The 21,411-nt window shown below is 40.8% G+C and overlaps 1 protein-coding gene across 6 annotated transcripts in view; it reads left to right on the forward strand.

Annotated features, from left to right (window-relative positions):
• Positions 1–21,411, forward strand: part of WDFY2 (WD repeat and FYVE domain containing 2) — an 82,177-nt gene that overhangs the window by 10,017 nt on the left and 50,749 nt on the right. Inside the window, exon 1 of one of the 6 annotated variants that reach the window (XM_068929909.1) lies at positions 12,855–12,932. The exons of the other annotated variants lie outside the window; for them this stretch is intronic. The gene's annotated coding sequence lies outside the window, so the exon portion shown is untranslated. Of the gene's footprint in view, positions 1–12,854; positions 12,933–21,411 lie in introns of those variants that run through there. 6 annotated transcript variants of the gene reach the window in all.

Here is a 21,411-nt window from a genome sequence, read left to right on the forward strand (position 1 = left end):
AGCCCGTATGTAACTAGTTCTCACCCATTTTGCCTATTTGCTGAATTTTCCTTATTTTGAATATTTCTAAAATAAATATCCTTATTTATAAATAAATATCCTTATTTTAAATATTTCTTCTTGATCCTTATTAAGCTGTATCTCCTCATTCCCCTGCCCCCTCCCTGTTTTCCTATTCGATACAGAGAAATTCTGTCTCCCTTCTCAGCCTTTATTTTACTAGAGCAAACATAGGCTACAGGTTTATCCAAAGAGTGGTTCAAGTTGACTTGGTGAAGGCCTCCAGTCTTAAAGCGGATACCCATGGCACAGCATGCAGGTAGAACTCCTTAAGAGGTGCTTTTTGCTTTGGTGGTATGGACATAACTTGTGGTGCAGTATAGCTTTTACTGCATGCACAAGTGACTAAAGACAGCTGCAGCATTTTGGTGCCAGGGGAGATCCTCTACACAGTGTCTTGGCTGGGCTCATAAAGCATGTCTCTTAGAGTGGCTGGGATTGTAAACGTTGCTTTTAATTCCCTGGACAAGCTTCTGTCAAAGGCTGATTGCACTTCTGCAGTTCCTGGAAGGCCAGTATAATATCTTGTGCCTCTGGTTTGCTGAGCCTGTGCTGTTTTCCCACGCAGACTGTGTGCCATACAGCTCTTGTGCCCGCTCTTGTCCTTTTGGTCCCGTTGCTTCAAACTCCTGTAGTTCAGGAGACCTGGAAGAGACAGCGGCCTGAACATAGACTGCTCTCTGCAGGCCAGCTGCTAAAGGGAAGGTGGAAAGGTCTTTGCTGAATGCTTATTTCCAGAGCTGAATGACTGCTTTTAATATTCCACAATAACAGTTATTTTTTATCAGTACCTGCTTCTACCTGTGCTAGAAACTGGAGGTCAAAGCAGGCTTCAGTTAGGGAAGTTATTGGTCGCTGAAAGAATAGTAAGTACTAGCCCGAGGAAGACAGGAATAGAGCTGGCCCAATATTAATTGTGTTGAGGGAGAGGAGTGGGAATAGGATGCATCTGTCAAGTCAAAATTGACGCCTTTAGGTTTATTGTGCTCTAAACATAGACTAGAACTACTTAATGTCTGGAATTACAAACTTGGTATTTTTTTTTGTGCTGCAGTGAAATATGCATTGTAAGCTCTTCCAGTCAGCCCCGTTTTACATCTCACTCTGCCAGAATAATTGTAATTAAACTCCAAAAGTGTATATTAGGTCTACCAAAGCCTTGCCTCGGCAGTTCTGTGTACTGCCTGAGAAGTTAATATTTTTATCGCTCTCTAAAGAGCGAAAGATGGGATAGGAGTTTTTGAAACTATAGCTGCCATTATCAACTAAAAATAGACATATACTAGATTTCTTCAGGCAGGGGAAGCAGTTAGCTTAAGCACATCAACTCCAATGGGTGTTAGGCCACTATAATTGACACAGCGTGTTATATAGAAGGGTTGGTTATACAACCTATAGATGATAATCCCTTGCCTAAGAAGAGCGCAGTCTCTTCACGTTGGGAAGTGAATCAGGCTTTATAAACAAATCTCCTCTCACTAACTTACTGCAACTGTCAGCCAATGAATGGGAATAGCTGAATCCGTTATCTGGCGTTAAAAGTATCAGCTGGCAAATCATTCTGTCTGTCTTGGGCAGGAACATCAGCTTAGTCTCTTACAAACATTTACTTTACAAAATCCTTCATGTTCAAATTCGGATTCATGCTGTTACTAGCTTTATTTCAAGCGAAAAAGTAGAGAGGCTTTAAAATGTGGAGAGCTTGCTGCAGGGTCTGGAGTCCTGCAGCAGCGTGAGCCGTGATGTGCCGGCAAACAGGAGAGGAGGCGCGTTGAGCGCGAGGGGCAAGGTCTGCCCCTTTGCCTGCACCGTTTCTGCAGTTAGCTTGCCAGGCTGCATGGATGCCCCCTGTGCTTGGCTCTGCCTCACGGAAAATAGGTGCAGGAACCAGATGGAAGGAATTATTATGGAGCGTTATTTCCAGATGGGCATGTAGGACCACGTTTGCTTGGTACCTTATCTTTTCCTTTGTACACACTTTCCTCCTTACAGTTGCTTGTGTTCGTCATGGTGGGGGAGCATGTGACCCACTGGAAGGCAGGAATTCCCACAGTAGCTTTAACCACTACTTTTATCTAAAATCTTAGTTCTGGAGTAGGAGTTTAAAAGAAAGGGTAAGGGGTTTTATTTAGTGAAAAGTTCTATGAATACTGGTAGTCATAGTCCTTAGGCTTCTGGTGGTTAACTTTTTCTCTAATCCTGTGACTAATCCATATTAGGTACCAGAGAAATCAGTCGGGAAAGAGATAAGAATGAGGTGATTGTTTTTAAAAAAGTTATATCTGCTTGAAAATGCATGAACTTTAATTTAATTCTGAAAGCTCTTCTGTGATTATGAACGTTTGTATTCCTTCTCTCTCTGCTCCCCAGTAGGTTCTTTGGTGGATAAGAAGCGAGCTTGGTAAGGATTTCTTTAATAAATTTTCATTAATAGGAAGCCGAGCTAAGAGATTGCCATTCCGGATTCCTTTTGTTCATAGAGTCCTTTTGGGTCACAGCTGCTTTTCATCCTTCTAAAGAGCTCTGATGACTTAAAACTGTTTCTGAAGGAACCCAAATGAGCACATTGTCTGATTTTTTTTTTTTTAATTATTATTATTTTTTTTTAAAGTGTGAACAAGTCTGAATGAATGGCCAAGTATTGCAAATTCCTAGGTGACCTCACCAGCAGGAAGTGTGGAAAAACCTGCAGAATGGGTTGATCTGCCTTGGTCCGTGTCTCCAACTGGCTTTCATTGGGCTTGCTCCAAAACTGAGCTTGTGCTTTTAGTGCACTTTTTGACATAAAAAGACATTTTTATATGCTTTAAAGAAGCGCATTCTTTCAGAAACAACTGCAATTGTTATTCAGCTGTTAATCACAAAAACGTGACTATTAACTGTGTAGGCAAATGTTTTGTATACTGAGTGATGTGAGAGAAGCAGACAAATGACCATTTTGACAAAAATTCTCCATGTGGGAAAACGAATGACATGGGTAATTGCTTAGTGATTCATAGTCAAAAGTGTTTTGCATGCAGATTACAAGTGCAAACAGTGGTTTCAAAAAGTGATGTATGTGCGTATACTGACACCTCAAATTCAAAGGTATTCTTCCAGAAGTAAGTGATACTGTCTGTGTTTGCAGGCGGGCTCCTAATTTGTAAACTAGGACTTTGTGATAATTCTGAAGGACTAGGCTGACAATAGTCTGCCCTCCTGTTTGTTTTTAGCTTGCCTTCCCTTTATGGCTGTAAGCGATGACTCTTTTTAAGCCAGAAATTGCTGTTTGTTCAGTTGCTGGCCAGTGCCTTCCCACTGACCTCAGGCTCGTAAGAATGAAGGTGGAAAAGTGGGGAAAATATGGACCATCTTGAGATACCGTTGTGTACAGTGTAACAAGAAGAGAGAGGGCTGTTGTGAGGAAACATGACAAACTCCTAGTCATTTTGACTTTCTCCTCAACAAGGACGATATTGCACATTACGATGTATGTAGGGCAGACTTCAGTGAGATCGATATTGTCTCCTCTTTTCAATAATTCCATTAAACAGCTGGGAGAAACAGGCAGCTGAACCTAGGACCAGTTGTTATAATAGCTACATTTCTAGTAAATTAAACAGTGCCAGAGAACATTCTTGGGCGCGGGATTCTGGCTGTCTATATGGCATGATTGTAGCAGGGACTGTTCTTGTTGTGGGCCGATCTGTATGGCGTTAAACAATCCCTGGGCAGGGTTTGTGAATTAGCTTCTACCAAGGATCATTCCCAGTGTATGATTTGGATGCAGTTGTTCCTGTCTATGCCAGGTGGCCTCCCTGCCAGAAACTGGTCCCAGACCTGTATCATTTTTTAATATAGCTTTAATTTACACACCCAGAGTGCACGTATCTTGCGGCCACCCGTGTTGTAGAGGTGTTAAAACGTCTATGGGAAATTGGCTTTGTGATTATTTAACAGAAAACCCAAACAGCTGGCTTAAACAAGACCCAGCCTTTGAAACTGGTCAGCCTGTAACCATGTCTGTTAATCTGAGATCTATAAAAATGAGTTTAAGAAACCTGAATTTGAGACCGAAAACAGTTTGAGGTTCTTGAAACTAACTTCAGCCAACTGTCAGGGGAGGACAGATCTTCTGAGGCCACAGCGCTGAGCAGCAGTGTGTGTACCGCTGTATTCCAGCGTACAATGTCCAGTGTGATGCGGCTGCAGTCAGGACTGAAACCCAGCGGGAGCGCAGAGATGGCACTGGTGGCCTCTGTGGTAGGGTACTCCCATCAGATCTCCATGTTTCCATGCTGCACCTCAGAGGCCCAAGCACTGAACCTGTTACCTGTGCCAGTATTTCTCCTCATGCTTCCCGACAGTGAAGATGCGTGCTGTGGTGGTCAAGGTGATTTCTCTCCACAAGCTTTTGCTTTTGACACCCAGGGGAATGTTTGACCGATTTGAGCTGAGTGTTGCTTTGTCGTGTCCCATGGATCTGGGAGACAAGATATAAACATATACCAGCTCATCCCCTGCTGAAACCGTCCTGGCATGGCATCCTTCCAGCAGGTTTGATGTAACTGCAGCTGCTCTGTGGGCTGCCAGTGGAAGAGCCCAGGCCTAGGCTATGATGAGTATAACAGTCCTTCCACTGTTTCAGGCCACATGAAAGCTTTGGCCCTGTACTTTCAGAGGAAATAATAGGACAGTGTCAAGCTTTAACAAAGACCAATTTTGAAATACAAATCAATAATGCCTACTCCTTTGAAATAAGCATCCATTTTGGGGTTATGTATTGAAGAGAAAGGATTCTTCATCAGGGTGATTCAGATGTAGAGCAAACCTTTGAGATCAGGCAAACATGGATACTGTCCACAGGAAGGCTTCACTTAAGCTTTTCATCTTGGAAAAGACCTTCAGTCATAAACATGACCCTTCTGCTCCTCTTAGTCCCTACAACACTTGAAATAAGTTGGACCTGAAGTACCCTCAGACCTTACTCCAAGCATTGTTTTTACCCCATATATCTTTCCTGTAACCAAGACTTCAATAAAATCTGCAAAGATCTTTGGCGCTGCTGCCAAATGGCTCTAGAAATATCTAACTGTAGTATGTATTAAAACTTTAAGATAGATAGAAGATAATAAACTTTCATTTTCTGATTAAACTGGTAATGCTATGCAGGAACCAAGAGGAAGTATTCTACTTAAATAGGTTGTGAACTTCCCTACCTGAGAAGAGCGTAGAAAACTTCAAGTACAAAAAATCAAACAAAGTATTAAATGAATTATTTTAGAGTATGTTTGCAGTGAATTGCACTGTACAGCTACAGACACTTGTTCTGTAAATTTGCTGTGGGTCTTCCTGCCTTGTCCAGGTTACCTGCCACTGATAATATAACAGAAGGTAGGTATGTTGTTAGGGCGTACATATGTTACATATGTTTTCTTGGTGACAGTCTTGTATAGCTTATTTTTGTACAGGCTATTTCCATTTGGGTCCGTGGCTGAGGATTCACATTATATTTATTTCACTTTTTTTTCATTCTCTTTTGTTTGCTACAGCTTTGTGCTCTATTGGATAAGCCTCTATTTGTGGGGATAAGGCACTATTCTAAACTGAAAAATGTCTTTTCCACTTCCCATCTCAAAACCGCTTACTGATATGTCTCCCATTGGGAAGAATAATTTGCTTTTGCTTCAGTATATAAATGAACACTAAAACGATCATAAATCGTTTCACCCTGCTCCAACATCACATCATTTGAGAGTTTTGCTGCTGACCTCGGTGTGAGCAGGATCAGATGAGACGCTGGCGTTATTGGAGAAGCGTGTCTACAGCTGCTGTGTAAGGCAGAATTATGATAGGAATCCCTTAGCTTTTGCTGCCACAGTAAATGGCGTAGGAGAACAGTGGAGGCAAAAGTACAATGTAGACATTGGCTGTAGCATTGTTGTTCAGCATTTGGCATGGCGCTGGCTCATGGAAGGTATGTTCTCTTCCTACTCCTGAGCTTACTGAGTTACTGAGCCATGTGTGACTGTTCAGAGGTGGGCCCTTCAGGCTGAGGCATGTTGGGTTTTCTTCATCTTTCACAATACGCTATTGTTCTTTCCCGGAACGTGAGAGTGCTCATCTGCTCTCGTTTGAGTTTCTTCCATGGGATGTTTTGTTGTAGGAGCTTTTTGTATTCACTCCCTTTTCATAAAAAGCGTCTTGTTTAGTTCTTAATGTCACTTTAACTGTTCTCAAGCTGGTTGGTCTGAAGTTCTTCCGTGATGTGAGTCCTCTGGTACTGAGGAAGTTATATTGGGGATTATAGTCCAGCCCTAAGTGGTTACAGGACTGTGATTGCCTTTTTGAGGTACAAGATCAGAGGATTAAGAAAGCAAAAAAATTTTTATAGACTCGTGTGTACCTTGAAGACTCAGGACGTATGATTTTAAAACAGTCTTGATAGGATTTTTCTACAAAACATTCTTCTTTTGCTGTACTACAAGTCCATACTTTCTTGCTCATGGTATGAATAGGCTCTGCCTCCATTGCATCAAATCTCATGGAATCAAGGACTGTAACCAGACAGTAAGATAAAGAGGAGCAGATCTGGGCTCTAATAAACTTAAAATATGAGTAGATATCAGCAGTGCAAAAGTAACATGAAAATAATCAGAACAAGAGGTCTAACTTGGCTCCCCTTCCTCCTACATAGCTACATTGATACCTTTTCCTGATATCACAGATCTGAGTGACACTATGTTGCCATTTGGTGATGTTATGTATTACCTGAAAAGTTAGTAGGCAATTTGGAGAAAAAAAAAATCAATTGCTGAAGCTGAAAGTAGAAATGGAAAGTTTCTCTGTAGAGGGAGGGCGTAGGAAGAACATGTGATTATCCATCCTGTCTAACATAGGATTTTAATTCTTGTCTACTCGGAGAGTATCCAGGCTTCGGCTTATGTTTTTTTAAATGCTGTCGGTGGTAAGTACTTCACCCTTGACAAGTCTTCATAGTGGTTAGTTATTGTCATAAGCACTTAGCAGGCACAGGGGACTTCTGACTTGACTAGGTCTCCTGGGGAGAAAATGGCCAGACTGCCAAAGTAATGACCGTCCTATGAGATGACTTAGCATCAGCTATTTTTGTTGTCAGACATATGTTCGAGATTTGATTCTGGGAAGTAGAGTTTCAACCCCTGGGTGCTCAAAAGATCCTATAGCTTATTTTGTCCTCTTGGGTGTTCTTACCACTAAGCTATTATGGAACGAGGGTGAGCAGAGTATGGGTATTGTGAGCAGAGAGTTTGGGACCCAGGTGCTTACGCAGTCCAATGCGGGCCTGCAGGTGTGTGCCAGGGCGTGGGTGGAATGAGGGATTTCACACACCTTTTTGGCATTGATTAGCTTGATCCGCCATATTTAATGCACTGTTTTAAGAGTCCTATTTTTGAAAACTCACCTCTTTCAAGGCAGCTGTGCTCCCAGATCTATGCGTTTATATTAGACTTGCTTATGTTTGATATCACCATTTGTAGGTTCTCCTGCTGAAGCTGGATCATGCTGCTGCTTTCTTTGTGTCCTTGATTGATCTCAAACACCTGTTTATTACGCAGCTCATGTTTTTTATGCAAACTCATGTTTTGCAAATATTTCCTAAACAGGACTGAATTTGAATCTATGCTATGTGTTTGTTTATTCAAAAACTAAGCTGCTTTGAGCACAAAAATGTTTTACTGTTGAGACTCAGTCGTACCTCGACTCAAGTTGGGAAGGGAAGAGGAGGAGGAACTTGGCAGGAACCAGTGCTATGGCATTAAATGTTGAAACTTTTCACAAGCACTACAGAGGAAACCAATTGAAGTGAGGTTTTTTTCACTCCCTGAAAATATGCGCAGTGAAAATATTTTGTTTCAAGTACAAATTCTGCAGTATTCAGTTGAAGAAAAAAGATAACATGAAATCATACTCAGGTGAATAGTCTGTATTGGGTGTCCTTTTAAAGCCATTGCTTAGTTTCCTATATGTTTGTTTCACAGGAACAGATGGTGAACCTTCATTTGGCCAAAATGCAAAAAAAATCCTGTCTGTTAATGAAAACTGCCTAATGGATATATTGTCTCAAGTAACAATGCAAAAACCAACTAATTGTATTTGTGAGGTACCAAGCAAAGTAAAGTGTACTATTTGAAGAATCCTTAATGTGGTATATGCTTTCCATGATACATATTGGGAGGTTACATACAGAAAAAATACTTAACTGTCTAGTGTAGCTGGAAAGGTTTTCATTACTACATCTGTCACTGCCAGAATGCTTCGTAAATGAAAAGTATTTGAGTTGAATTTTTCCCTTCTTTCTGGTGCTGGGCTGACTTCATGTGAAAAGCCTTCTTGATACACCAGCAATTCTAAGAATGGTTGGGGAGAGTTTTGGGGTTTGAGGGATTTGTCTTCAGCCTGCTGCCTCAATTTGGATAATCTTTTATTGTCAAAATACTGCACTGTTTTGGATGTCTTGGCTAGGGTTTACTGAGCCTGGGAAATATGCTCTAGAGGACCCTGCTTGAGCAGAGAGGTTGGACTAGATGATCTCCAGAGGTCCCTTCCAACCTAAACCACTCTGTGTGATTCTCTGTGATTCTGTGAGCCAGCTGCTCACTACTGCCCTTATCCACTGCAGATTCTGTATCATTTGTGCTTTATAACCTGTTGCCCTACTGCTTATTCTCTCCTTTCCTTACCTTCCTTTCTGTTTATTCTTTCAGTGGCCCTGTCTTACCAATCTGAAACTGAAAAGAGGCAAGGTGTCTCTTCCCTGCCCAAGCTCTCAGAGCGGTCACGCATGCTTAATAATGCTGAATGCTGTTAAATAACATATTCAGTAGTCATCTGATTTAATTAAAAAAAAAAAAGAAGTGGGGTAGCTTGGATTGGAAAAACAGTGGCACACAAGAAATCTGATAAAGAACCTTGTGTATTGGTGATGGAAGTGTGTTTGGCTTGTTTAGCTGTTTTTATCTGCCAGATGTTGCCTTCTGAAAAGCTAACATACCCAGTGTATCTTCCAGCAGCTTCCTTGTGCCATCTCATTGAATTTTTTTTTCTTTAACTGCTTAAATATTATTAAAATGCATTCAGTTGTTTGGAATAATGAAGACCCCAGGTGTGTGTGAAGCCTCCAGGCAAGGGGGAGTGGGCTGGGATGCTACAAGCAGTAGCAAAATGGAAATAAAATGGGAAGAGATTTGTTCCTTTGCAGTGAGGTGGAAGGAATGGCAATTTTTGCCTTTGCCTCATCGCTTCAAAGCATGTTTGACTTGGTGAGGAAGGGGACAACAGCTGCTTGAGCAGGTATGTGGGCTAGCACTTCAGTTGCCTGGGGATGCACAAATGCTGAAAGCTTGCTGCTGCCAAGGAAAGGAGACCTTGGTGGGCTGGTGGCTGTGAGTTAATAGGTACTTCAGAAAACAGGAGAACTGGGGTGAGGAAGGAGTGTCTGCATCTTTCCCACACATACATGCACATTTGAAATTTCAGTTCTTGCTTACAGAGTGAGTATTTTTTAAAAAAAGCAAGTCTAGCAGGACTTGTAAATCGCTGTCAGCCCTTGCCTAACTAGGGTGCCAGAGCTAAAACTCTGGGGAAGGAAATAGCTTGGTTGAGATGTGGATAAAAATGAAAGCAGCCAGAAGGTCAGACAGTGTGGGTTGGCTGGGAGAACTAATAGAAGAATAGAGAAATGTCTCCAAAGTTAAGCGATGGATTTGCATGGAAGGAGACTGCTGGGCAGTCCTCTTTGCCTATGTGTCTCAAGTATAGGTTACTAGTCAACCCCAGGGAATGCTAGGACATAGATCCCCAGTGCTCAGTGGCTCCTAATTAACATGTAGCTGCCGTGCCTTGAGCTTTTGTTTCCTTCCACAGAAATATTTTCCTTTCAAAAAACTCAAACAAATGCAACTGTTAACTGTCTTGGCCAGAAAAAAAGAGAGTAGGAAAAGCAAAGACAAGCCTTGGTCTTTCAGACTTGTGTGAATGAAATAAGCATTTTAAAGGTGCAGTGCTGGCAAGGGAAAGACGTTTGTGGAATGATCTGGTTGTTGCATTTCTAAGAGCCTTTGTTAGCTTGCATTTAATTAATACTGTGCAGTGCAGGTGATGAAAATTTGTGTGTATTTCCAAAACAACCCCTTTTGTTCACTTCAGTATTCAATGACATAACTTTTTCAGGTCTTTCTTATAAACTTCCTGTTCCTGTTCATTGGTATTATTTAGAGCAAGCTGTATGGCTGATCTTTCTGGGGGGTCGTATCCTACCCATAGGATAGCACTGTCTAACCTGAGTAGTGATCCCCTTCTTCCTCCCCACTGCAATAAAAGTTTGTTATAAAAAATTTTACCTCCCACTGGCCTCTGAGTAAATTATTAAAGTACCTCCCTCCAGGTGCCTTCCCTCCCTGCAGATGCTTAGTACTTGGAACATCCCTGAACTAAATAAACTACTCAATCTGCTGCAGACTGTTAATGATTTACATTTCTTGGTAAGAGCTCATGAATTGCATATAGCCCTCCAAAGTTCATTGCATACGTTTGATAGTAAGATACAATTCACGTGTATTAGAAGAGAAGTACTGGACTCTCAGGTCGTTCTACCTGGATGTCTTCAGTCGGTCTCAAATACCAGAACAGAAGAATGGGAGGAAGACCTGCTTGACACTGCAGATCATGTGTGGATGTTGGAAGCAAACCAACATTTCTAGTTGTGGGGAAAGCTTGAAGTAACTGGACATACTACCCCAGTCCTTTTGCATAGTAGTAGCTTTATTCCATAAGCAAAACTGTTTCGCCGCTGCCCCAAGATCTATGTAAGAAGCAATCCTGTCTGACCTGTGAATAGCTGAGCCGGAATTACAAACCTGATTTAATTTTTCAGGCAGTGCTGAGCCTGCAAGGCAGCGGAATGTAAAGGACCCTTTCCTTATTTACTGCCTTTCCTCCATCTCAGCTCGTTTTGTTCCCCAGCAGATGCTGTGAGCTGATTTTATGCTTTAACTATTAGCACCAGGATTTACTTGCCCAATAGGTGGTCTCGAGCTGTCTTCTCTCTTTCTTGTATTAGCGTTTAGAGTCTGGTGTCCGTGGCCAAGGTCAGTGCAAGGTGTAGCCTGCTTCAATTATCTGCTGCCATCCTCTGGTTTCACCTGCCCTAGAATAGCCCAAAATCATAAACAGAAAGCCTCTGTGTGTATGGTCTATACCTGTGCTGACTATTAGCCTGCTGGAAGGCTACATCTATCTCCTGTGAGGTAGCGTGGCTGCACACCTGCTGGAACGAGCGGTGCTTGTTTGCAAATAACCCCCCTGCACGTAACTGCGGCTGCTGGGAACACCAGTTCTTAACTCCCAGGATCTGTGACATATGTTTGTCTTGAATAACTCCCAGTTACCCTTTCCTAAAAAGAAATCATACAAATCATCCTTTTGTTCATAGCAGAATAGCTTAGTCAGTCCAAGTCTTCACTATTCTTTAAACAGGATTGCCTAATTTGTTGAAAAAGGTAACAGGCATGACATCATCCTAACGTATGAATGGCTCGTACAGTGTTCACAGAGCAGCATACAGTCCTTCCAGCGGTGTTGCATAGTGAATGATGTGCTCTTCATGCCTGCGCGTTTGCATTGTGCTGCTTTTTCAGGGCAGCTTTGTGGTACAGGTTATACAATAGTTTGCATCTATTATAATCTATGGATTTGTCAGCTCTCAGTGTCTTTATATGAGTTCAAGAATGTTTGTTTATCTGAATTTGGATGAGTGCACTATAGGGTACAGTGTATACTTTCAGGTAAGGAACCCTGTCTTTATTCAGAATGGGCAAAGCTGATCAGGTACGGTTGCTCAGGAGTTAAATCGTAAATTATGTCGAAATTCATTGGTTTGAAGTGCTCTGTCTCAAATCCCTAATTCCTGTGAATATAAACGTTAAAGCCTTTGTTGGGATCACCGTGCCTGATGGCATGATGTAGTAAGAACTTACTACTTTTGAACTTTGGGCTGTTGCCCTTTGCGTTAGCTTGGAAAAAAAATTAAATGTGAGGCGATTGCAAAACAAAAAACAAATCCTTTCTTTAGAGCTGATTTTATCTCAAGACCTCAAATCTACTCCTTTCAAGATAGGAGTGATACTTCCCCAATGAGTGGCAACAGTAAAGATCTGGAGAATGCAAGCCTAAACCACGTCTGGATAGGAACTGCAGGACTCTTGTAACCCTCTAGAGAAAAATAAGTCAGTAAAGTAAACTAGTAACAAGGTGCAGAATGTCAATAGAGAGGCTTTGATAATGCTTAATGGGTTTACCATGAATGGGGAATTGTCCCTCATTGCAAAGCAGAAATTGTGTGTAAGGTAACAATTAGCTAAATGAAGTGGAGCTGCTATAGCTTTTACTGTTTTGGTAGATGCATAACAGTCCCTTGAGCATTGGCCTCCTGTCAGTGCAGAGCTCCACCGGAAGTCTTTACAAAGCTGCGCCATTAATGTATTGCTCCGTTCCACATACTTAAATAATGTACTTTTCCATACCTGGGAAATGAGCTGGTGTTACATCCTGTACTTGCCAATGTGGTAGACTTGGTTTTCCTGTATTATCTTTGTAAAGGGGTGGTATGATGTATACTGCCAAGGTTTTCCCTGGCACATAATTGCCTTTGCCTATTGCCCTCTTTTATCCTTTTCTTTTCCATCTCCTTTGCTAGGAACATGTGGTTCGAGGATTGCCCCTAGGATCTGTAGCTAGTGAATCCTCTGCTGTTCCACTCACCCTACTAATGCAATCTGGGCCACTCATCAGTCCCAAATTAGCAGATAAGCTGGTTGGGTCTGGACAGATGAGAAGAACTGCAGGGGAATGTGGTAAGTGGATGGTAGAGTATTGCAGAGAGAATCTAATGTTGAAAAATATAAAATTTTCTTCCTTGCGTATTTTGTAAGATTCTAAATTATATCAATTTGCATTTAAAAAACCACACATGTACAGCTGTTATCAATTAAGCAAACAGTGCTGGGATACATTAGGGGAGAAGATGGATAAGGAAAACAGTTATAAAGCTTTTATAATTCAGCAGGTTTGTCTGTCTGTGGATTGCTGTATTCAGTACAAAATATACCAGTTCAGACAGCATATTGGATAATGAGAGGGATCTGGAGACAGGTAAGGAGAGCGGGACACAAGAATAGCTTTCTCAAGAGATCAGAAAGACTGAGTACATTAAAGAGGAAGCATGTATGAAGTGATGGAAGTATGTACAGCAAATAACCAATGAGGACAGTAGAGGGAACAGAAACTACCAGTCTTGTAACACAGTAACAAGAGGATGTTCAGGGAAATTAGCAGTTGACTAACTTCAAGAAAATATAAGAAAATTAGCGCAATATGAAGTTGGATGCTGAAGGATGGGAAAGCTGTAACATGCCTATATGAAGGTGATGGCTGGATGTGAAGGCGCATTGGATGCTCAAGGTGGATAACAAGTCAGAACTCTTTTTTTTTTTTTTTTTTTTTTCATAGTAAAACCTAAAGTTTAGGATGGCATGTTTAGCCTTGCAGTACAGGTTTAAAAACAGTTTCTGTTCAGGTGTGTTGATTTCCACCCCACACCCCCACTCCTAGGGAACTGCAGGGGTGACCAGCAGCCTGTCTGCTAAGCCCTTGAATGTCAGATCACCCCTAAATTGCACATTCTGAATTTTGGGCTTTGCTTGCACCTCACAAGGCACCCTTCAATGTGCATGACGAGAAGAAGCCCAAGAACCCTGGCGTGGCAGGCTTGTTCCTTTGCAGCTGAAGAACAAACCTTTTGGGGTTGGGCTGGGTTTTTGCTTTGCCCTGCTTTCTGTCTGTCTTTTTTTGAGAAGTGCTGGCACTAAAGCTGCTGGGCTTGCTTCTCTCCTTCCCGGAAGGAGAGACTGTGACTCCCCAGCCAAAGTTATCCTGCTTAACCAGGGCAACAAAGCAGCTTCTTGCCTCCTGTAGCAGTGCAAGTGGTTAGGAGTAGGGTGTGTGCAAGGACAGTGAAAATAACTCTGAGTCAGGCTGCCTTGAGAGAGAAATGGTAATGAGCAGAAAAGCTGAAGGAACTTTTTTTCATCTGTGAATCATTGCTGAAATTCAATGGCAAACTGGAGGAACTGGAAATGGCACTCTTCTGCAGAAAGACCTTGATGCCCCTAAAGAGAACATTTCCAGAGGCACCTTGGTGTGGCACGAGCAGGCAAATACATTCCAGGTAGATGTGTCTTTGGAAAAACAGTGCCATGATTGTTCACCAGTATTTTAAAAACAAAAGCCCAACTATTCTTGCAAAGGATGTTTCAAAAAGCCTTCCACATCCACAGCCTCATGTGACCAGCTGATTGTCCTGTCTGTTGGCAAAGGAGCTTACCTGTACAATACAAGGTATGAGGGTTTTCTTGTATGGAGAGCAAAACCAGAAAAATAACTAGTTAAGCTGTCAGTTCGTTTAGTAATAGAGATACACATGTAAATTGGAAGGTAACAGCTTTATTTGGAACTGTGTGAATGTTTGGGCTGAAAAGCCGTTTGTTTGCAAAGGTGCTCATTTGCATCAGAATCTTATTGATGCTCTTCTCAAAGTCAAAGAAATTCATGGAAACAAGCTCCATCATACTGGCATTTGGTTTTCGTTGTAAATTCATGCTAGAAGCTTTAAATTAGTGTTTGGGATCAAATATAAATATTTTCCTGTAAATTAACCCGTATATTAATGCAACTTTTCAGAAATGTAATACTTGTAGTGTATATATTGAAAATGTGTATGCCCCACTTTCAGTACATAACAATGATTTCATGCTTTTGAATCTATGTATGCTACATAATTAATTCATTTTTATGTAGAGTGAAGATGCATAAATGATGAATTTTAAAATGGTCACTAACTTAGTTGGTAGCCTGTAGCAGCTCTGGAAAAAACGTTTGTTGTTCCACAGGACAGGTTTTTCTACAAGACATCTTGGAAACAGGCTGATGACCTGGTCGCTACTTTTCTTAGCCTTTTACTGCCTTGGTGATTTAGAGGGGAGCAGGAGGGTTACTTTCTTGCAAGTGACTGATCTGTTAGATATTTTTAGCATGGTTCCATTGAGTCATTCATTGCATAGCAAGCTTGCATTTTAATCTAATGAGGATCTTTCTAATAACTTCCATTACTTAAACATTTGAATGTGGGAAGCAGGTGAAAATAATTGGATTGAAATAATTAAATTATCCAATGAGATTACCTTCAAAAGGTGGTGTGCTTCCTGAATGCGAACAGGAATCGATCAGTATTGGAAACCTTGAAACAGTGTTTGGTCTGGAAGGAGAGCATTTGGTGGGGTGCAGGTGATGGGGATCTGTGGAAAAGAGGGAGGGATGAAAATCATTTTGTTATGCCGTAAGGAAGGCTGACGGACAGATCTTAGTGAGGAAATTAATTCTGAAACTTTGCTTGAAAAGAAGCATATATGGTATGATATAACACCATTAATAGCTTCAAAGCTGTAGGTTGATGCTGAGAACTTCAATTACCTGCATTTGCAGGTAAAATTAGGTTCCCTACAGCATTTATGCAGGAATATGGTATAATTGCTGCACTGCTTCAAGTGATATATAGTTAGCAGTGCTTTTCTGGAGCTGCTGAAGACCTGAGGCAGCTCAGCCTTCTGAACCTTGTGCTAGTACCCTCAGGGTAACACGTATTTTCTCTGCTTGTGACTTCTGGTTCATTTTTGCTGTCTGTTTACTTGTCCAAAGTCTCTGCAGAGGAAACTGGCCAGAATCGGATGTTGGTCCTGCGCCTGAATAGCGGAACATACACTGCTTCCAGGCATATGTGCTTGGGTGACTGGAAAAGTCACTGACCTATATTGCTCATTGTCCAGAAAGCTAAAAAAAAAATAATGGGTGGAAGCTGTTTCACAGCTGAGTAGAATAATTGTCTTGTTGTTCTCATTTTCTGGGTAATAAAAATCAATTTCTCCTAAGATTGTTTCCTATGAATCTTGGTGTTGTAGTCACTTCTCCCAAAATACCAGAAGTATTTCTATTTAAAGCAAAACTGGAAGGCTAAATAGAGACGTCTCTCTTTCTCTTAGTTTCAGTACCACCGATGAGTGCAGCGATTTTTCCCTGATAAGTGCATGAAACTTGATATAACTCTATATAATCTAACAGAGCTTCACTAGTTCCCCTATTATGCAATCTGCATTTGCTTTAGTTTACAGCAGCATAAATTAAATGGGGAAATATCTTATAAAGCAAGGCATGAATTAGAATATTGTATAAGCTGAGTGTGAACATGTAGCTGTTTTCTGAAAGCAGCTTGAATATGCCAAAAAACAACAAAGACAAAATAGTGTGAAATTTTTCCATCTTTCAGTACACCTGCCTGCTTGCTTGGCATACTATTATGTGCAAGGTTTTCCTGAAGGCAGATGATGGATGTACAGTACTTTAAGCCTGTAGTTTCTTTCCTAGTGCACAGTCTAATACCTTATAGTTGCTGCAGAACCTTCTATCAGAATGGTGTAATAGTCTCCATGTGGATTAGCATAAAGTGGTTCTGAGAAGTGCAGTTATGTACTTATGGACGTTTTGGGGGGCGGGTTTATTTAGTTTTGGGTTTTTGACGTAGGATTTGAGTTTTTGACATAGGAAGCATTGCGCTTCCTTCCAAGGCTTTTCCACGCTTTTGCTCCCAAGCAGAAATGAAGTAGCGAAGTACTCCACAAGATCATTAACCTCTGACCTTAGTCTGCATAACTCTTTAGTAGTTCGTTTTCTGTCTTCTCTGAAGATGTTGGCTCAAAATGAGATTATTCATGATGAAAATTGTATATAAAATACATACTTCAATCTTTGCAGGATTCAGAGTCTTGCTGGAGCTCCATGTCATGAAATGATACTGTGCAACTCTGAGAGCTGATGCTGAGTGTCAGGAGGCAAGAGACGCTCAGATGCAGGATTATGAGGGAGGGCAAAGACTGAATATGGACTATTTAGACTGAATGAGGAGAATCATCAAAGGTGACAGAAAACAGATTCTTTGTCACCAGCTGATGGTCAAAAAAGTCCGTAATTGAACACCCTTGTGTGTTCCTCCACTCCTCTTTCAACCAGACTATAAAGTCACTCGGAGGTCCCTGTTGTGCATTAGATGGGTGCTTGCTCACCATCACAGAGCTTGTTTTTGTGGTGAGCCACACCTAAAACCTTCTCAGCTAGTCCAGGAGTGGCTGAGAGCAAGATACTGGGGGTTTGTGTCAGAGGGTGGGTTTATGTCACTAGGGTTTTATGTCACTAGGGCTATGCACAGCAGTTGCTTGGTTTAGCTTCCTGGCAGCACTTGGGGCTCTCTGGTGCATCTGAGCTTTGTGCACAAGGGTTGTTGTGCTGGTGGCGGTCAGACTTTGGATGCAGGCCATGAGGCATATGGAGCAAAGAGTACAACTACAACTGCTCAGAAGGCTTTTATTTTAGGAAGCCTGATGCTTGAGTTACAGACTAACTTTACAATGAAGATATCGTCTCTCCTAGAAGTTTGTTTATGTAACTGGCTCTAAGCATTAACCTTTCTCTAAAACACACCTGAAATAAAAGAGGTTTTTCAAAACTTGTATCTTTTTCCCACTTGCTGTCCCCCTCTCATGAACTAATTTGTTATATTTCATTTAAGAAACTGAACCTGACCTTTTTTCATATGAGAGACCCTAAAATAGTTCCATAACACTGAATAGCTGTACACCATCTCAGAGTCTTTAGTTAGAGTCATTAGTAATTGAGTTTAAATTGCACATGTGTTCAACAAAACCGGTGAAAACAATGTAGGACTTGGAATGTACCCTAATACATTATAGTTGCTGCAGAAGCCTCTATCAGAATGGTGTAATAGTCTCCATGTGGATTAGCATAAGGTGGTTCTGAGAAGTGCAGTTATGTACTTCCCTGGGTCTTTTTGGGGGAAGCATGTTGGACGTTTGGGGGGACAGGGTGGTTTAGTTTTGGGTTTTTGACGTAGGATGACAGCCTGCTAGAGAAGCTCCTCTTGGTGCCTGAGGTTTTGACACTCTACTATTAAATTTTTTTTTGTTTCCCCTGAAACACAGGCTAGTTTGGAGATCAGCTCTGCTTTTTGTCTTTTGTTTTCATATCTGTCCTTGCAAAATTTATCATGGAAACGAAACTCTCCATCGTGGGTTGCATAACGCTGGCGTTGGTTCACAAGCAGCCATTAAACATGAAAGGCCTTTTATTCTTTCAGAACCCCAGTAGCAGCTCTTATCGTTAATTGGCAGGAGCCAGAATCTCTTCACATCTCTTGCCTGTAAAAGTCCCTGCAGAAGTTGAGCAAGCTTATAATACTGTAGTATCTTCAGTGCAGTTAAATATTTTTCTTCATCCTACTTCTAATGACAATGTCCCTCTGTCAAAGACAGTAAAACTGTCAGTGCTCTGGTTGGATTTTAAATAGTACTGTTGTCATGTTTATCTAATGATAGCAGATAAAGCTTTTGCTGTTTCCAGCAGAGATGCTCAGTTTTCAGAGAAACATGCCTTTTGAATGCCTCTGAATTACCTGTTAATGGATATTTAGGAGCAAGTGGGTTTTTAAATGTCTTTTAAGAAAAAGAGAAATTTAATGTATTGATGGTGGGACATATATGCCAATATCCCATTAGGTATGCAGAAAACCTTGCGGATAAACACTACCCCTGGATACACTATTATCCTAAACTACCTGTCTGTGTAGTGCCTGTTAAATAGCTAGATATGAATTTTAAAATAATTCTACTGCCTGTTAAATAGCTAGATATGAGTTTTAAAATAATTCTGGTATAGTCAAGCGTCTTCCTTTTCCTGTTTGGAAACTGTTCTTTGACTGTTAAATGAGCCCTGTGGTTAGGATAGCTGGCATAAGGGTTTTTTTTTTTTTTGGTCAACCGTGTGATGTTGTTTGCACTGAAGACTTACCTTCCTTTTCCAAGGAGCAAAGATACTAGTGGAGGCTAGGGAGGTGGATCTCTAGATGAACTTGTTAAGACTTTAAAAATTGACAGATCAAAATTCTTTTTACCATGCACTACAAGTGGAAATATAACCCATTTCATACCTCGTACTAGGTTTGATGCTTACTTCTTTTTTCTCAGCCCCTCCTTAAAACAGGAGATCAAAACCACAATGAATTAATAATTTTCTTACTATGTTCCTCCGACAGTGTGTTGACACTTTTGGGTATGGAGCGAAGTTATTGCTCCTTCTGCCTTCTCATTTTATTTCTCCATCCTTCAAGTTGGAATTCTCCACCAAATTCACTGGATGCACTGGCCCCGCATGGCTTTTGCAATCGAAGGAAGTGACATTATCTGTAGGATTTTTTTTTTTTTTAAATCTTGCAGCAACCCAAAGATATAGGAATCTAACTTCGGTGTGGTGAGTGGCTGAAAACAAACTGTGGCAGTTTTTAAAACTTCTGAATGGTATTGAGGAAAAAGCTTTCTAAACAAATGGTGAAGGAACAGGAACTTCTTGTCCTCTTATCGATTAAACATACATCAAAACGAGCAAAAACTTAGAGTAGGCTAGGAATAAGTAGGAGGCTGGCATAGATTTTATATGTACAGTTGCAGAACACTTCAAACACTAAAACTTAAGGAGAAAAGTGACAGGTACAGGATGGACAGAAACTGACCATTTCTTATACAGCTATTTTAAAATTATTATTCATGAGTTGAATATTCTTGGTATAATAGGTAGGATAAGATTTGAGATTTTCCAGCTTGAAGCATCAGCTTAAGTCTTGCTTCCACAGGTGACTGCCAAGTGATGAAAGGTAGGAAAAGTGAAAGTATCAGTGACCAGGCTGACAACATCAGATTGTTCAGATATTTAAGGCAAAAATAGTGTTACTTTTTTCTCTTTATAAATACAATTCTTAAGGGTAAGTTCTGCTTTCTACTGCAGTGCCTCACACAGTGCTTCTGTAGCACAGACCTGAGTGTCTTTTACTGTCTTTTTATGGGTAAAATCTCTATTTAAATATGAGAACTTATCTATCTTGAAGGACATCTCCAGTGGTTGCAGTAAAGCTTCCTCTCAACCTTCAACGAGTTGTTTTGCTGGAGGTTTATTTTGTGAAGGGTTCTCTGAAATTGCCAGCCCATGTTTCTTTCAACAGCCGATATTTCCATTTGTACCCAGTTTCTTAATTTATGCAGTTTTGACTGTTGAATAAAATACTAATGCATTTTTCTCCACATGGCTTATTTACTAAGAGACTATATTGGGAGGCAGCTAAAAATAGACCTTCTAGAGGCTAGTATCACTGCAGCGTGTTATATTCTTCAGGTGCGTTTTGTCTCCCATTTATTTGAGATCATCACCCGAGGATGCTTGACAAGAGGTTTTTGGGGTTTCTTTAGTGTGTGTATATGTATGTGTATAAGAAAGTGTATTTGTTACCATTCAAAATGAAGCAATTTTGGGGCCCTCCCATTATTTGTCTGTCGGAAAGCTGGAATGGGATCAAACAGTAAACACACTGCAGAAATCTCCTTGAAGTTAACTTAGAATTTGTCTGGTTGGTGGCTATTATGGGGATGGGACTGAAACTCCCATGTTGCAGCTATCCTCTTTGGTTTGTGGGTATTTGGCTCAGCAAGATCAGTATTTTTTTGTAAAGAACTGAACATAGTTGACGATAGGAAATGTTGCAAATACATCTGCTGTTTACCGACAGAATTGTATGATGTCCCCATGTCTCACCAAAACCCCAAATATTTCTGTGTATTTCATGATAACACGTGTCCCTTGGATAAAGAAGGCAACAGATTAATTAAACTTAATTAAGTATTAATGAACATGATCATAGTAATGATTCAGATAATCTGAAATTTTAAAAAGGGTCTGAAATTTTAAAAACTGTCTTCTATATGGTCTAAGGTATAAAAGATGATGAATATGTTAAAATGCTATTTAAAACAGGTTCCTGAAGCCCAAGGATACTTAAAAAATACTATAGTAAATTCTGTGTGATGAGGGTGACCTTTGTTTGATTGTATAGCTGGCAGCTAGTATATGTCTGGGGCATGAAGGCAATACTGTGTTATACAAGTACATCTGAGTGAACTGAAATTTTTAAACATTTCTGGAGAGAGGAATGAAGAAGGAAATCATTCCAAAAAAGGAGAGGGGATCTGTTTTAGAAAACTGATACATCAGATTTACTTACTCACACAGCATATTTAGACCCAGTGTTTATATTGATATCCTGGAGAACTAGAGTCTAGTGGATATCTCCATCTAATGGTGGTATTGGATCTCCCTAAGGCAAAGGTC

The sequence above is a fragment of the Struthio camelus genome, chromosome 1 (assembly GCF_040807025.1).
Source record: "Struthio camelus isolate bStrCam1 chromosome 1, bStrCam1.hap1, whole genome shotgun sequence".
Classification (NCBI taxonomy): Eukaryota; Metazoa; Chordata; class Aves; order Struthioniformes; family Struthionidae; genus Struthio; species Struthio camelus.